This window comes from Podarcis filfolensis (assembly GCF_964270895.1).
Source record: "Podarcis filfolensis genome assembly, chromosome: 6".
In the NCBI taxonomy this organism is placed as follows: Eukaryota; Metazoa; Chordata; class Lepidosauria; order Squamata; family Lacertidae; genus Podarcis; species Podarcis filfolensis.
In genome coordinates, this window is record NC_139609.1 from 64,643,756 (window position 1) to 64,662,822 (window position 19,067).

The 19,067-nt window shown below is 41.7% G+C and overlaps 1 long non-coding RNA gene across 1 annotated transcript; it reads right to left on the reverse strand.

Annotated features, from left to right (window-relative positions):
* Positions 1 to 9,548: 9,548 nt before the first annotated feature.
* Positions 9,549 to 17,405, reverse strand: LOC310764406. The gene is made up of 2 exons (XR_014549150.1): positions 17,257 to 17,405; positions 9,549 to 9,690 (listed from the first exon to the last, which is right to left on the reverse strand). It is a non-coding gene; the product is annotated as an uncharacterized lncRNA (long non-coding RNA).
* Positions 17,406 to 19,067: the final 1,662 nt, after the last annotated feature.

The window sequence follows — 19,067 nt, forward strand, 5'->3', positions numbered from 1 at the left end:
TTTTACCAGCTGCCTTATGAGAATATCATAGGAGACTTTGTCAAAAGCCTTACTGAAATCAAGATACACTTGTGAATGAACCAATACTGGGTGGAACCACAATTACCGGTACTTTATGGAATGAGCTAAAAAACCCAGATGCTCTCCATATCTGTTGATGGCATCCTATGCACCCTAAAAGTTGACTTAGAAGCAAATACATTATAAATCAAGATTATCAGTTAATTTAGCCAGACAAAGTTAATTTCAAATCATGGTGTTGAACTTCAATACCAACATCCGAATGATGGCTTTTTGAGGATAATCATCCTTAGCTACAGGTCTTTTGATAGAAAAAGATGGTTTCTTACACCATTGTAAAACATGACTGTTCTGATAATTTGTTCCAAGTGTTTGAAATTTGGCACAGTGAATCTAAGTGTTGCTTGACCTGGTTGGATGGAATACTCCTTATCTGTGGTAGCTGCACATGCGTTATAAAGAATGATGCTATAATTGTTTCAGAAAGAGGTTTAGTGTACTCATAATTGATGGAAGTGCAAACATGATGCTCCAAATCTCCTACAGTCAAACCTTTGGGGCAGTCATTATTTGGGAGTAAAGGATACAGTTTAAATCAAGCATCCATAATTGCTTTGTGGCTTCTCGTACATTTTCCCTAAAGCATTTAATTCTATACAGAGGTCATATGACTGGGGGCTATATGACACAGCCTTCTTGTTTTCATGCTATTCTGGTATTGTGTACATCAACAGGACTTTTGTCCTGCTTGCAGCAGAGCCAACTATTGAACTTCTGAAATCTGTGCAGGTTTGTCAATTATGTTTAATAAGCTAAGGCTTTTCATTTGATTTTTCATGGCACATTAATACTGTGTTACAGGCAACTTCCCCTGCATTTGTATTAATGTCAATGAAATGTATTGTGAATTGAAAGTCTCTCAGTGTGTGCCCATTAAAGAAATAATGACTAGGCATAGGTAAAACAGGCAGACAGGCATTGAGTTATGCACTGCTTAATAAAGTCACCTGAAGCAGAAACATTTAACCAATGTCATGACCCAAGAAAATCCAGCTCTGAGAGTTTGGGAGCATTAGTGGGGAAATGTGCAAAAGTGAGCAAAAATAGAGAAAACTCAACTGAACAGCAAATGTCAGTTAAAGCTCTTGTATCTGGTTGTTTCTGAATCCATTCCTTGGCTTTTTTTAATGGCAAAGTATCCCTTGTTCCATAGAGATGGGAATGAATAGCAGGGCTGAAGTTTCACTTTGGGGTGACATTGTGAACATATCTGTCGGTATCAACAAGGAAAGGATGAACGGCTTTTATTTGGGCTGGCATTATTTTGGTATTCATCTAAAGTTTACACATGTTGAAAAGGGCCTCACAATGCCCCCTTTCGTTGTATTTAAAATATGGTTTTTATTTGTATAGTCATTCATTACCATTATGCTCCACTTTCTCCAAAGAGCTCAGCATGTCTTATCCATGTATCCATTCCATGCTGTATATAGGAACAATCATGCTTACCATCAGACATAGAAAGAAACACCACATGTGCCTTCAGACCATTATCAAGATGACTTGCAGCAGAATCCTATCCATACCTGCCCAGAATTAAGTCATTCTGAATTCAATGTGTCTTACTTTCAGGTAAGGCTAGGACTGACTACAGCCTTAATGTTCATTTGACCAGGGGATTTAAATAGTGTCTATCAAAAAGAAAGTTAATCCCCATATTATGTAAATATCGTCGACTATTGTCTGTTTGTAGGTTTATAACGTTACATTTTAAAATCTCTTTTCCCACCTGAAATTGACAGAGACAACTTACATAATTCAGATAATTGGGAAACTGGGGAGTATGATACCCATTGTGTTGTCATGCTATGGAGGGTGGGCACTTCGTTTCTAACTAAGTTTCTAGCTAGCTAGGAGGTGAAAGGGTATGCAATAGAAATCATACTATGAGGAGGGGGGAGGCAGCTGAAAGAACTGAAAGAGGATGGGGGGGATAAATCAAAGTTGTAAGTGTTGTGATCGCTCTCCTTGGTGATCCCAGGAAGGATACCTGAGTTAAGATGGTGCTAGAAGATCAGTGAACCTAATGAAGAGATATATAAAAAAAATACAAAGGGTGAGTTAATAAATAGGCTGTCTTTAAATGCATCCTAATTGGATATTTCCCTTGTGTTCACAAAGATATTGGATGGAAGTGCATTTTGGATCTCTGATTGTGAATCAAAGCTGCATTCCTTATTGGAGCAGTGAAACATCCATTTGCTTTCTCAGTGCAATATAATGGGCACACTGGATGCAAAATAGAGGGTGTGATTTCTCCATGTTTTGGCAGATAGTTAGGATGCCTTCAGATGTGGGGATTATTGTGTTAAGGTTCTCTTGCTTTAATGCTAGCACTTCTATCCCAGATTCTAAAGTTCTTTTCACACTGCATTACCTGCTGCATTACAGACCTGTGGCTTTTTGACCAATATAACACCTTGCCATGCTAAATTTTAGATGGCAGGAAATAACTGTATGCCTGAATACAGCTCCAAATCTTATCACATGAAATCACAAGGCAGAACACAGTCTACTTTCTGGCTTAACGGGGTTGCAAAAAGATTTTTTATATATATTTTGGGGGGACGAAAATAACATGGAAATGATTGCTAAACTTTTGCTACTTTCGGGGGCCACTAGGTGGCGCATCGGAAGATGGCTGACAATAACATCTCTCCGACCCACACGAGGTAATTTGGAGGCTATGATGGGGGTAATTGGCCTCCTTAACCCCCCCCCCAGGATTGTGGGGGGGACGGCCCTTGCCTGCTGTGCCCTATACCACCCCCGAATTTGTGGGGGCACTAGGCACAAAGCCCTCCTGTGGGATTCCGGCACTCCTGGACGCCGTCCCTGATTCGCGCCGCTAGTTGCAAGCATCTTCAAAAGAAACAATTTGGACGAGATAAATTGCACATGCTTCAAGGAAAAAGGGGAGTAAAGACTGCTGACAGAAGAGATCTCTGATAACAAGACAAGAATAAAATATGAGAAGATACGTCAAGATACGGTACTACAAATGACTGAGGGGGGAGGGGGAAAAAACCTGCCTTCCTTTTTCTTATGTGATTTAACAAGAATCCCCTCCCCTAATGAGTCAGAAACTAAGGACTTAAGCTGTGGATTTAAGGCTGTGTGGAGATAAACTTTCGAACCAAAGCAATGTTTCAAGATGAAGCTGGAAAGCTAAGAGTTTTGGAATGACGCAGTTAAAAATGCCGTCGCCATTTTGGGAGGCATTGTTGGAGCTCTTGGGTCTGGGAGGAGAAAGAGAGAAATAGAGTTGTTTACATATCGTAGATCAACTTCTCGGTGGGACTTAAGAGCGACAAATGCCAAATTTATGATGGAAAGAGCGATGCTATCTACGAAGGAGATATATGGAAACCATCTGGACTTAGTGGAGGAACGGGAAATCCACACAGGATTATTATTTTGCTTATCGGCTTAAGGAGACTAACAGAAGAGATCGTAAAGGAAAAATAGAAATTATATGAACAAGATATGATGTGGAAACACCAAGATAAGACTGGATAGAATTATGAATTTTGTCTGGATTGATTGGGACTGATTTGGACATTAACGCAGTAATAAGAAGATGATCTGAATCCCCCTTTGGATCTTGAAGTATGGGTTCCCCCAACAAAATTTAAAAATTTGGCTTTGTAATTTGGAATTTATGTGATGTGATTTAATTTGATGTGATTGGCCAGTTAATAAAAATCATTTTTTTAAAAAAACAAACTTTTGCTACTTTCTGTTAGCTTTCCTAAAGTGGCTTTTACATGATGTGAGAGATCACATAAAGCATGGAAATGGTTAGATAATGAAACATGGGGGAAATGAAATAAAGTGACCTTTGAATGCAGCCCTAGTGTTACTGAGCCCAGAATTCTAGAGTAATATGTCTAACTGGTATGTAATGGACAGCACCTAAAAAGGGTATAGGGGAGCCCTGACCATTAGGTCCAGTCGTGACCGACTCTGGGGTTGCGGCGCTCATCTCGCTTTATTGGCCGAGGGAGCCGGCGTTTGTCTGCAGACAGCTTCCAGGTCATGTGGCCAGCATGACTAAGCCGCTTCTGGCGAACCAGAGCAGCGCACGGAAACACCGTTTACCTTCCCGCCGGAGCGGTACCTATTTATCTACTTGCACTTTGACATGTTTTTGAACTGCTAGGTTGGCAGGAGCAAGGACCGAGCAATGGTAGCTCACCCCATCGCAGGGATTCAAACCGCTGACCTTCTGATCGGCAAGTCCTAGGCTCTGTGGTTTAACCCACAGCGCCACCCACGTCCCGGACAGCACCTAGATCACTGCTTTTGCACTTGTTGGCATCTGTATGTCTCGAGAGACAATGGAGTGCACCTCTGGGGGTGAAGTGAAACCACTGGAGAATCACAGCTCCTACTGTGGCTGCAGAGACCAGTAATTTGTAACTGCTGCCTCCCATGTTGTTTTTTGTTGCGTTGGCAGAAGTGACCTCTTCAGGGTACAATCCTGGGAAGTTTGTATGGAGGTCCTGGGCTGCCCAGACCACAAGACACACACACACACCCAGCCTTGCTGCTGTGGTCCAAAGCAAAGCAGAGCCACACACCTGGCAGCAGCTTGGCTGCAGGTGTTGCGAAAAGGAGGCGTACAAGATGCCATCCAACCATCTTAGGAACTCTACTCCAGATCTGTGTGGAGTTAACTCCTTACCGTTTCTTCTCCCAGAGAGGTCCCACAAGGCAGCGGGTAATGCTTTTGCACTAAATAAATATTAACTGGTAGTGGCAGTAATAGACTTCTGACACATCTTTCATTCCAGCCTCCTTTCTTCCAATACTGAAATAGCATGGAGCCCAAGCTGGCATGAATCATATTTTGTGCAAGCAAATGTTTGCAGAGAAACAACAGATAGGAAGCTATCAACTTCCTGTCAAGTCCCTTATGTTCTGCTATCTGTGCTCCTAGATAGTGGCAGAGATAGGGATGGAATAAAGAAGACACAGAGCTACACATAACGATTTCTTTAAAAGGGTATAATTTGGAAAAGCTTTCCTATTTTCACTTTATTGGTTATTTTTAGTTGAACAGCTGTTCATTCTCTGTGCTGATATAAAATTTGTCCTCATCATTTCTGAAAGGGGGAGGGAGAAAAAATATTTCTCTATTCCTGTAGCTGTAGAATTCAACTTTAGAGGTCACTTATTGTTTCCAAGTTCAATGTACTCAGGAAGGAATCTATATTCTTCTCATATGGTTGCTGGGCATGAAAGCAATCTCTAAATACTCAGAGGATAAAATGAGGTCAAACCTGCAATTCCGCCAGGCTGTCGTCTGTTGAAACCAACCCTCAGACCCTTTGCTTTGTTTCTCTCAATGCAGTTTAGAAAACATAGCACTGGGAAATTATTTCATGATAAACAGAAACTGAAAAGCACTCAGGAATCGGCAGCCTTGAGCTATTCCCCGAAGAAGAGTTGGGGGAATTTCAATTGGTCTGGTAATTTTTTTTTGCTGTTGAATGAAAAGCTATTCCAAAACAAAACAAGAAATAACAATATTTTAGTGGCACCATTCGTAACATCTCATAACAGCATTTTCTTTGTTTAAATATATATATATATTTAAAAAATCCAAATAGAGATGCTTGGTGAATTTGATTCATGGATTTTTGCACTTTTCCTACAATACAGTGCTTTGTTCCCAAAAAAAGGATGGGCACCCAAATGTGTTAAATATGCATATTTTGGGATAAAATACATTTATAACTGCATACATTAAAATAGGTATTTAAATGCAATTTGGGGGATAAAATAGTGTACAAATTTTGTGCAGGCTGTTCTTTTTTTAAAAAAAATGCAGATTAATGTGAAAATGAGACAGAATGGGAATTATGAATTAACAGAACACATGCAAAACCAGCACAGAAGGATCCACCACCTATCCCTAATTGCAAACTCGCATCAACACAATGCCCACACACCCAAATGTAACCTTCGTATGATTCTTGTTCCTGTGATGACACTTCTCTTTCTCAAGGTGGAAGTTGCTTAGTATATAATGGACCTGCAGTTATCCATTCTATGGAGTATTCTCACATGCCAAAACACCTATTATCGGCTGACCAACCACAATAGATTATTGAGACAAATCCACAGAATAACACAATTACAGGGTTATTGAAGGAAGCGTGGAGGTCAGATTCAAATTGCTGTTCTAAATAGAAACCCTCTTGTTCATTAAGCCATCAAGAAATGAATTCAAACCATTCTGCTTTTGGGATTTTTCAGGGAGACGAACCAGCCGTGGCCCACAGTAGAAGTTGTGGTAGGCAAAAATAAAGCAGTAAAAGGCAAATGGCTCAAGCAATAACTACTGCATTGATAAAATAAGTTAATAAATAGTGACCATGAGATGAGTGAGGCTTGTGTACATTTTGTCATGAATGTTGGGCAGATCCACACCATGATTTTAAAGTACATTCAATGCACAGTGTGTCCCTAGAAGAATCCTGGAACTGTAGATTTTAGGGTGCTGGGAACTGTAGCTCTGTGAGGGAGAAACTGCACCCCCTAAGCAGAAGAAGCCCTCTCCTACTGCCATTGTCTCCTTCCCTCCTGTTTCAATTGCCCTCCCTTTGTGCTTAACCTTGAGGGAGATTATAAAGTGCACTGGAAAGTCTGTGCATCATTTCTGGTGACATCACGCTGTTTCCACTGTCATCATATTTAGTTCTGGCTGGATCAACTGCAAAACCACTGAAGAGCCTCGAGCAATGTGGCACACAGTGACACTTTAAAACCTATGAGTATTTCTGGCCAGAAAAATGGGAAAAGATAAAAATGAATATTTAAGACTTATGCTATCTGTTCAGATCACAAAAGCACTATTTTGGTGCCATACTGCAATCAGAAATAACTGACACAGATGGAATACTGTATAAAAATATTTGCAACACTCTCTTTATAAGTGTGAACAAGGATATATAGAGCCAAGCAGTGAAAATTATGAGCATAATCTAAGAAAACTGTTTGCAGGCTGGGGGGAATTTGCGAAGGAGAAAAGGTAGCTGAGCATCTCAAACAGATGATTTTGTTCCCTGGGACAAAATGATAAAACACAATTGGATGACCTCAATTCCACTGATGATATTGCCCTGCTTAGTTTAACACATTGCTCATTGGAAGAAAGGATCCTGCAGACACAGCAAGGCAAAGGATTTATTCATCAATAAGGCAAAGATAAACTGTACGGCTATCAGCACTACCAAAGAAACATGGGGTAGAACAAAGAGATTCTATGGAAAGTCACATTAGAGGAATGGTGATAGTGCTAGTAGCGACCCCATACAAGACGTACACCAAAGCCAACAAACAATTTTCTTTGACTTGAAAAGGCTTGATAGAGTGGAATGAGCAGATAAAACGTCATCCTCAGTGGTAATATCTTGCCTAGTCTGTTCAACAATAGCTGTCTTCAGATAGCTTTTGTAAACAGATTTTGGCATTTGTTACAAATTTGCTTACCTGGTCCAGAGAGGGACCACTCCCTCCACCCCCGTTCCACAACGGGTTCTGTGCCAATTATGTTTTTAGATTGCAATGTGCAGATGAATAAAACTTGTGCATTTTGCTTTGCTCAATTTTCGTGTTTAAATCTGAATTCAATATGGAAATATAGGATAGGGAGAATTGGGTGGCAGGAAGATAGATATTAAATAAAGAGCAGTATGACCTGAGAAGAGCTTCAACCAAACATCAGTATCTATGCTGATGCTACTTTAGGCAAAAAGTAGCAGGGAAACATTATACCAGGAGAAAGCTTTTCACTTTCACTTTCTTATTTTTCTAAACTTAAATTCGCAGCATATCTCAACAGAATGCAATTATTATTATTATTTATTTATTTTAAAGGCCTCATGAAAATTCTTCAACATTTTAATGCATATTTCTCCACATATCACATCCATGTATCAGTAATTTTGCCAAATGCACATGTTTTTGCATGCAAATTCCCCTAATATAAATCATTTTCATGATATTTTTATGTTTTGTATAGATGATGAACATGTTATTGTGAAAAAGCATAAACTGTTGAAAAGTCAAATGCAAGATAAATAAGTTAAAGATTAAGTGGGTGAGAAATTTTGCGTGTGGTATACAGATGGAACTTTACTTAGGGTTGCAATATTTCAATAAATAAAAGTCAGGTCACCCAAAAGTTGCTGAGCTTTTTTAGACAAACCCCCAAAAGTTGTTGAGGTTTTCAACTGACTTGCCTAACACCCAGGACAAAGCACTGCCTTTTGGAAATTCCCCCTAACTTTACTAAACAGTCCATGCTTTTGTAACTGTTATACAGTCATAGACCCATAGGTCACATATTTAATGTTATTTAGCAACTGGGCCTAGATCTGCCTTTTTTTAATAATGGCAAGACCCCAAGACCCCCTATATTATGAACATTACAAAGACTGTTAGACTTTCCCCACAATTAGCTCTATTAAGCTTCTTCATAGGTCAGGATATGGATCTGAGAAATAGGGAACTAATTACTCACTTATTAACAGCTGCCAGATAATAATTTCAGGACACTGGAAGAATTTCAAGAATGTGTCTCTGGAAGCTTGGTACCAAAGGGTGTGGCACGTAGCACTTCTTGAGAAGCTCACTCAAAATGTAAAAGTGGTAAAAGGACAAAGTAGAGGAGATACCATACTTTTCCGTGTATAAGACGTCCCCTATTTTGGGGGACTCAAATTTTAGAAAAGTGGGGTGGGATGGCACAGAATTGCTAAGCTTTTTTAGGGGAGGATTGCCCAAAGTTGTTGAGCTTTTTTGAAGGGGACTGCGCAGGGTTGTTGAGCTTTCTTTCAGGGAATTTGCCAAAAATCACTTACCCGCACACATCAAAAAATACACTTCTCGTCTGTCCCCTTGCTGGCAGAAGCTGCCAATCACCCGCCCAATTGCCACAGCACCAACCAAACAACAACAGCCATTGACGCAGCAACCAATGACACACCCAATAGCCATTTTAATATTTAATGCTGTATTGTTTTTAACATTCGATTGGAAGCCGCCCAGAGTGGCTGGGGAAACTCAGCCAGATGGGCGGGGTATAAATAATAAATTAATATTATTATTATATTGACAGCCACGGCAGCAACCAATCAAACATCCACCCATGTATAAGACGACCCCCCACTTTTTAGCTTTTTTAAAAAAACAACAACAACCTAGTCTTATACACGGAAAAGTACGGTATGTTCAGGCATGCCGGGTTCCGCCCAACATTGTGGGAGCCCATCACACGCATGGGAGGAGGCCTTAGTCGCAGCCATGGGAGGGCCCAACAGAGCACACCACAGCCACAGGGGTGCCCGAAAGGGCCTGCCCAGCTGTGGAATATGGAGGGCGCCTTGCCCCCTCAGTGAAATTGGGGCGGGGGCTCAGGCCCCCATGGTCCCACATAGATGGCGTGCCTGGATACATTTAAGATGAAATGGTTTAACTTTATTGATTTCACTATCAAAAGAGAACACAGTCATTTCCCATGCCAAGCCTTTGCGCATCTCTAGATGTAGTAATGTTGCTTCCTGAGTAAACAGTTATTGGATTAAGCCACACACACACCTGGAAGAACAAAAAAAAAGAGAGAATTATGTTATTTTTAGTATTTGAGTCATAGTAATGTATTTTCCTTGTCCACAATGTCCCCTACTGTAATGTATCACACAAAGCTTTTGCTCTGTTATGCGGTCTGTAATTTTATTTTATTCTAATCCCCTTTTTCTGGTTGTGTTGTAAAAAAAAGAAAAAGATTGTGAGGATGCAATTAGTTTTAAAATAAATAAGAATTATTTTTTAAAAAGCCTTAAATGAAACATACTCATTTTTGAACAATATAAGGAGCTGTTTATAACAGTGCCCTTGGCATCCAGGAGCATAGGAGGATATAGCCTACCCAATATGTTCTGCAAAAGGAATTCTACAAAAATTCTGCAGACCCTGCTTAGTCTACACACACATGAAGTCTGTTACCTGTCAAACATTGTTCGCCTTCAGCAGGCTGTGAGCATGTGCTTTTTTTCTTGTGGGTATGAAAGGCATCATTCTGACATGACCTTATTTTAACATTGCTTACAAGGCAGTAAAAATGAGCTGGATCTCTTTCTCTTGGTCAGCAGTATGTTTGATCACCTATCATTCTTCAGTGCATTCTGATGCCCAGTAACTCAGCCACTTCTGGGAATTTAAACTCTGGAGACATTTAGGATAAAAGCACCAGACACTCTCAAGCTTCAACAAAAGAGGCAGGTTCTGTTGTTATCTGCCAAGCATGGCCCTGTAAATTTCGCACAGAGAGAGAGAGATGCAGTGTGTGCTCAAGTACAGAGCTGCAGCATTTTGTTTGCAAAAAGATCAGAAACTAAATATCTGGGATATATTATCACACTCACATCAAACTCTTTAAAGTACCCCAGTGTTTATTGTGCCCTAGAAGATAAGAAAGTGTGTGGACTATGAATGGGTGGATATTTGCAAAATGTTGCCAAACCAAGTGTTTTTAGATTGGTTTTATATGCAGCACCTGTCTTTGTTTTAGCATTCCATTAAGGCTTGATTGCTTTATTATTTTTGGTTGGAATTTGCTTGTTTTTAAACAGATGTAGCTGCCCTAAGTGTGATACAGTTGAAGGATGGGATAAACCCTCAATCTATCTATCTATCATTTATCTCCAGATCTGAGTAATCATTGTTATTAGAAAGATCAGAAGAGACAACACACAAGGAAGTGTCATGGGGTCAGGCAGACTATCCCCACTTCTGCCATCAATGTACACTGCTGCCATGTCCCTCACCTCATCTGCATTTGCTGAGCTTGTGAAGAAACTTTACACATTCGTTGATGAATGTGTATAGGGCTCTCCTAGACAAAAAGCCAACCCAATGTGAGTCCCCCTCACACATAGGCTGTTTGCACACTATACCTTTAGAGCACATTTGAAGCACATTCCTTCGCTCAAAAAGGTCTGGGCACTGTAGCTTGTTAAGGGTTACTTGGAATTTTGATGGGTAAACTACAGTGCCCACAATTATTTGAGGAAAACTCTGAATGTGCTTTCCTGTGACCTGTCATGGATTTCCCCTGCCACCTCTCCACCAACTAATTCAACCTTGCTTGGGAGACAGAACTCTGTGCACTTGCCCCAGCACTCCTTCCCCAGGGGAAGGAGGCTCAGAGCAAGGGGATTGGTGGTGGGATGCGTGGTCAGAGGGAAAAGAGGGAGAAGAGGGAGCAGACTGGGGGGGAGGTGTCAGAAGCTGAAGAGTCAACAGGGTTTTAGTGAGCAGGAAGACGCTGTGGCAGAGAGCGGTCCAAACTCAGAGGCAGGAGAGGAGGGGGGACCAGGAGACAGAGATGTGGCAGGCTGCCGAAGAATCCAGGGAGTCTCCACCTCCTGCTGCAACCATCTCCCCTCCTACCTTGTCTGCCAGAACAGTCAGAGAAATGAAGAGGGTGGAGCAACAGGAGACAAGGCAATGGACTCTTAGGCTGCTGGGGAAGGAACCAGGGAGGGTTCTTAGAGAAGGGAAGGCAGAGACCTTCAGTCCTCACAACTGCCTCTGGTACGCCTGCACTGCTTTGGTTTCTTTGCATCAAGTGTTATCTTCACTGATACCAGTGTTGTTGTTTTTTATTGCTTTCTTACTCCTGGCTCCTGGCTCCTGACAGCGGGCTGCCCAACTACTGGAGAAAGTGTGAATGCAACAGTGAGGAAGTGAGGAAGGTCCATGGGGACATTCATCCTCATGCACCTTCAATCTCTGCAGCCTGCCAAACAGCTGAGGGAGCGCAGTTGCTAGCACCAATCAGCTATGGAGCAGATGGAGGCATCTCGAGATCCCATTTGCTTCCCCCTTCTATGCTGTCCAGCTGATTGGCAGTGGGAATAGCTGAGGAAAGTAATACGAGAAAGTAATACACCTGACTGGGTCTCAGGCATTCATCTGTCCCTTCCCATCGCTCCATCGCTCACATGTGCGTTGTTTCCATTGAGAAGTACTGATATTCAGGCATCTGGCGATATGATCTGTACTGGCTGTTGGAACACACACAAACACAGAAGTCATCACTGCACCCCAGACTGGGAGAAATAATCCATTCACTATTCTTTAACAATTCAGATTTGAGTGCCTAAAAGCTGTTGGAGTGTTTTAACAAGTCGTATTTAAGCAATCTTTGCTATGCATGGGGAGTGAAGTGCCTGGGTTCACATGGGGTTTATCAGCAAGCCCTAATCAAGCACTTTATTCACAAGCCCACACATCCTTCTCCAGCAGTTCTCATCTGACTGCCGTATACATCACTTGCTGGGATATTGGCCAATTTCTGATAATCGGGCTGTGAAATCCATCATTTGCCCTTCTATGAGTTAAACAAGGGTCTCCTTCCATCCACATCATTTCTGCGATCTGTTATCATAGCCAAATAACATATCATTGCAATTGGCTTTCAAGAGAGGCAGCGCTACAGCACAGTGTGCTGCGACAAAGTGGGCGCTTGCTTTTATTCCTAAACTGGCTCCCGCGCCTTTTCAGGAGGGACCACTTTGGGGCTTTGTGTTTCCAACCATTAGTAAAAGAGAAGGCAGGCCCAAGTGAAAGTATGAGGGTGTCAGGAGGGGAGGGGTTGTTCTCTGGAAACCTTACTCACAGCTGCGACAACAGTATTTAGTGCTTGGGGAGAGAAGGTTTTCTATCACCATCTATCTGCTCCCCCCACAGCCCTGCACCATAAGTCATTGCAGCCTTTTCAAAGAATCTCACTATTCTATTATCTATCAGTTCTCACTTATTGTCTTGGAGGCCTGTTATCAGGCAGAAAGGTAGGGTGCAAAAGCTGCAAATGGATTAATAAAATGAGATGTTTATAAAATGATGCATGGCATTGAGAAAATGAATAGAGAGAAGTTTCTCTCATAACGCTAGAATTCATGGGCATCCCATGAAGCTGCTTGACCACTGTAAGAATAGGATTCTGTACTAGATGGACCATTGGCCTGATTCAGCAGAGTCATCTCATGTTCCTATGTTAACCAAATTGGTAGCATTACCTAGTAGCTGGAGGAAATGGTAAGCCTTTAAAGACAGCAACTGCATCAGCAATCAAAACTTTTAAAAATTAAAAAGCAATCACTAAGGCACTTGCAAAAAGACAACAACCAGAGGATAAAAGCACAAACCTCAGTCACTGCAAAATGGATTACACAAAATGGAAGTCTTAATTGTGCATCCTGGGAGAGGGTATTCCCCACTATGGTGAAATGTATTTCTAATTAAATTGCAGCAATTGTTTCTAATGTTGCGCCTATACCTATAAATTAGCATATGCAAATATTATGCAAATCTCTCTCCAACCCTCCTTGGGGAACTCAGTCAGCCTGTACTTGTGCCAATCTATTACCATCAACTGTGTAGAGTAGCAGGAGTTTTCTTGGTATTGGTGCAGTCAGAAAGGTTCAAAAATGCAATATAGAAGCTTCCCAGCATCACAAAACCCTCCTGTGTTGGTGGCAGATGCATGGAAAGAACACCCTCTTTAGGAAGAGTTATTAGTGTGTGTGTGACGGGGGCTATGCATTAGTTTAAGAGGCCACATGGGTAAGAGTCGTGAGCACAGAGCTCTAATAAAGCACTAATTGCCAGAGCGATGCGCTTAGCTCCGTTCTGAATGCTGTTCATCTTAGCGACCTCTTTTGTGTCTGAGACTAAGGAGAGGTGTTAATTACACTGTGCTCATTTCCAAGGCATAGATTACGATGTCTTCCTGCTGCCACAGAAGCAAGGGGGGGAACAAAGAACATTCATTTTTCATTTGGGAGAAAATAAAGCAGTTTAAAATCCCACCCCCAAATGACTTCTTTCCTTTTCAGAAAAATAAAATAATAAACACACTGTTCAGCATTTGCAAAAGACGTAATTAGTGGAGCTGGCACTGCAAAGAATCTGCACAGCCAGCCAGCCTCTTTACCTGTGCTTGTTAGCAGGCTGAACCCAATATAATCTTTCCCCATTATCTGATTGATTCACTTCAATTCCTAAAGTGGGAGATTAAAATCCCAGTAAGCATTTTTCTTGCTGTTTAACCATCTCACAAGTGTCTTCCCAGCTATTTCCTTTGTCTCTCTTTGATTCCTCTGATTGGTGTTAGCCCTGAATATTGGAAATGTGGCTTTCTTCACATTTCACTGGTGGCATTTTTGTAGTTGCGTTGTCAAAGTCTGAAAAGGAGACGAAGCCCACTAAATTCACAGAGAACTAAAAATGAGCTCAGATCAGCTTCTAATCAAGGATGAACGGCTTCGCTGGATCAATTCTGATTCCAGCAAATTTGCCTGTTTTGATTTATAATGATGCTTAATCAACAGAACACTGGGTTGGGTGCCCCTTCAAGATATAAGAAGTATAAAGCCATTGCAAGGGGGATATCATATAATGAGTGGCCCAAAGTCCAGGTTGTTCATTTGCTACAATCAAACAGTAATAAGGGGAAGGGTGCTGGCTCACAGTCAGGGCACATGCTTTGTATGTAAAAGGCAACAGGTTGAATGCCTAGCATCTCCAGGCAGGGCAGGGCAAAGACCTCTGTCTAAAACTTTGGAGAGCTGCTCCAAGTCATTATAGACAATACCAACCCAGATGGACATAAGAAGAGCCTGCTGGATCAAGCCAGTGACCCATTTGGTCCATCATCCCATTCTCACAGAGGCCAACCAGATACCTGTGGGAAACCTGCAAGCAGGATCTGAGCATAAGAACGCTTTCCCTTCCTGCAGCTTCCAGAAACTACTATTCAGAAGCAACTGTGTAGGCAGAGCATAGGCATCCTTTAAAGCCCTATACGGCCTAGGACCCTCGTACCTACAGGACCGCCTCTCCTGGTATGTCCCACGGAGGACCTTACGGTCTTTAAATAAAAACATCTTGGAGATCCCAGGCCACAGGGAGGTTAGGCTGGCCTCAACCAGAGCCAGGGCTTTTTCGACCGTGGCCCCGATCTGGTGGAACGCTCTGTCACAAGAGACTAGGGCCCTGCGGGACTTGACATCTTTCCGCAGGGCCTGCAATAGAGACCTGTTCCACCAGGCCTTTGGCAAAGGCACAGTCTGACCCCCTCTCTCCTTCTGTAATCCTCATAGAACTCTAGCCCAATGGCGGCCATTAATTTGAATCTGAATTGATTTTAGAATGTATTTCAATTCATTGACTGTGATTTTATGTAAATTGTGCTATTTTTACAGTTGTTAGCCATTCTGAGACCGGCTTTGGCTGGGGAGGGCGGGATATAAATAAATTATTATTATTATTATTATTATTATTATTATTATTATCATCATCATCATCATCATCATCATCACTGCTAGTAGCCATTGATAGCTTTATCCTCCATTATTTTTCCCAGTCCTGTTTTAAAGCCATCCAAGTTGGTGGCCATCACTACCTTCTGCACAAGCAAGTTCCGTAGTTTATGTTATGAGTTTGTGGGTGCCAAACCAGTTGGTTGGGGGCAGGGGGAAAGTAGACTATATGCGAGGCCCTTCTAATTCCTGGATCCAGCACAGATTCCATTGCTGGAATAGCCAGGCCACTAAAGATGAGTTCCAATCTATTGCTAAAGAGCTGGTTTTCCCTTGGGAAGGAGCGGTGCAAGGGGGGAACCACTCAGACGCATGCTTTCTAGGCACAGCACCAGTGGAAGTGTGGACAAGCCCTAAGAAAGGAGCACCCAAAAGCTAAGCACACATTGGGATGGAGGCTGCATTAATCCTTTGATCTGAAATGCCAGTGTTAAAGCAGGCAAGCCTAATCCATTCCAGATCAAGACTGGGAGTGGGGGGGGGTATAAATGCTATCAGGACAGATGTGGTGCTGAGACAAGGATGACACTTTTCAGTGGGAGCTGTTCACACGGAAGCTCCAGAATGTTGAATAATGATCAAGGTATGGGAAGCTGAGTGATAGAAATGCTGATGTGATTCAGTCCCACACTGCAGCTCCAATGTGTTCCTTATTTGCAGATTTTGTTGTTGTTGTTTTCCAGCTGCCAACATCAATGCTTAATAGCACCAGGCAATTCCATTTAGCTCTACTGTGTTACAGAAAGATTGGTGATTATGCTTTGAAACAGTAGGCTTCAACAATGGAGAACAAGTATTTGGAGGTTTAGGAAGAATATGGTCAGCTATGAGCGCTCTGGCTGAAAAAGAAAAAGGAACTTCAAACGACGTCAGTCTATGGACTCAGCAAATAAAACACGTATTTTAAGTGCAATATACAATGTGACACTAGATGGTAATGGTGAGCCTTATGGAAAATTCAATGCATTTTTTAAAAACGCTTTAAAAAAACATTTTCAGAACAGTTTTTATATGTGTGTTGATTCCACCTGTGTGGATTTCCATATTTGCTTATTAGCTGTTCTGCCACATATCTGAGTTGGAAAATCTAAAATAAAAGGAGAGTGATTTGTCCTGATGCTACCAATGCTTGGTAATATGGTAAGATGTTATGTCCCTCTTCAACCCACATTCCCACTTACAAGATATTTCTCCATATTGGAATGTTGATTGTCTGATATAATTCTCCATGTATAAATTCATTTTGTAAGCTTGGTATCAGTGGAGGGAAAGCAAGGTCTAACTGATAAAGAGAGTCTGACCCAATTTTTTTAACATCGCTTAGAGAGTAAAATTCTTGAATCTATGTTCACTTATTTAGCTGAGGTGTGTGTGAGAGGGAGGGAGGGAGGGAATGAATTGTATTAAGTCTGAATTGTTTTAAGCGTGCAAAGTGCTTTCTGGCACCATCTCAACACATTTCTTCTCTGGATGTTTGAACACCTTTGTGATAGTTACAAATGCAGCACAAATCCTGCTCCTTCCTGGAGTGTTCAAATGAAGGCTGCACAAGAGCTCAGCTCAGCCTGCCTTCCTTTTTCCATCTCGACAACAAACTGCATCTCATTATCACACAGACAGAGTACCTAGCTATTCTACAATGTGTATAGAATAGCTCACACAACCCCAGTGCATTGGTGACTGGGAGTGGCCACCAAAACCATATAACACCAGTCCTGAAAGACCTACATTGGCTCCTGGTATGTTTCCGAACACAATTCAAAGTCTTGGTGCTGACCTTTAAAGCCCTCAACAGCCTCGGCCCAGTATACCTGAAGGAGTGTCTCCACCACCATTGTTCTGCGCCGAGGGCCTTCTGGCAGTTCGCTCACTGCGAGAAGTGAGGTTACAGGGAACCAGGCAGAAGGCTTTCTTGGTAGTGGCGCCAGCCCTGTGAAACGTCCTCCCATCAGATGTCAAGGAAATAAACAACTATCTGACTTTTAGAAGACATCTGAAGGCAGCCCTGTTTAGGGACGTTCTTAATGTTTGATGTTTTATTGTGTTTTTAATGTCCTGTTAGAAGCCGCCCAGAGTGGCTGGGGAGGACCGACCAGATGGGTGGGGTATAAGTAATAAATTATTATTATTATTATTAGGACAAAGGGCAACCTCCAAATCCTCAGCAGACTCCAGAGGGAGAGAACACCTCTTCCCCCTTTACTTTGGAACAGGTAACATCAGGGTTTGAGTTTGCTTTCCCTCTCTGGTTTTGTTTTGTTTCCTTCCTACCTCTCCAAGCAAGCAACACATGCGTCTTCAGGTGAAGTGCTATTCCCATTTTGACTCCCTGTTGTGTCCTCCACATGTGTATCTGGCATCTATTACCCTCTCATCAGTTTCCCCTCCCCAGTCTTCCTTAATCACTTGCACTCTGCTCTACCTCTCTCGGAGCTCCTCCACACCTACAGAATGATATAAGTCCCTGGTAGCCAGCAGGGCAGCACTGCCACATTCAGAGCCATGCCACTTATGCCACCCAAAGGGGCTGTGATCTCAAGCAGGTCACGTGATTTGTGCAGGATTGCGGACCCAGAAGGTGGTGTCCCGAATTTGTGCTGTGTTGTGTTAGAAGTTATGCATTGGCAATAGTTATGCATTGGCAATAATTGCCTGTCATTCCAGTGGGGGTGCTCAGGGAACCCCTCGACCTCATTCAAACCCCTTCCAGTGCAGCAGATCAGAGGTTTGAAGTGTTCTCTTAATAACATAGTTCCCAGTCCAATCTGAATATATACCCAATCTGTCTATTTTTATAATGAGCTACATATTCTCTTATTCTGAATTCTGTGCTAATTCCCACTTCTTAGGAAACCCAATTTTTGCTATGACTCTTCAGTTAAAGATCTTAACACTTGGTGTTCAGTTATATTTGTTCATATACTATAACTTTTTCATTTAAAAAAATCAGAGGGGACCCACAGACAATAATACCAATAAAACTTATCAGCAGGCTACATTAATAAATAGTTTGAAAACATTTGTATTAGTGAATATTAATACATTAAAATTGTTAATACCATATGAAAACATATATTTCCACAATTCTTCATGAATCTTTGGTAGATCCTTCCTTTCATCCTGTTTGCTACTAAAATCAATGAAAGCAGACCAAGTTTCATAAAACTAATCTCTTTCCAAACATGGCTAGTTAGTTTTTCTGCCATTGTTTGGTTGGAGAACTGCATTGCAAAATTTGAGTAGGCGCAGGTTTTGTAGGATGGCTATGTTTGAGTTCTCTCTCTCTCTCTCTCGTGCAAATTTGATAAATTCACCTTTAAATACAAACTGAATTGAATCATCTTCCTCCATCCCTACTCCCAGGTAACTGAGGTGAGGATTGTGGGCTTAGTTTTGTGATTTCTATTAATAAAACAGTTTTTTCTCTCTCAAACTCTCTCTCTCTCTCTCTCTGAAATAGTGTTAGCATACATAAATGTATTCCTCTGTTCCTCTGCTCCTCTTTTGGGGTTGCCATGAAAGCCTGCAATAATTTTTTTATAAAGAAAGTACCTGCCTCTCTTTGCTCTATCACATTCCACTTCTTAT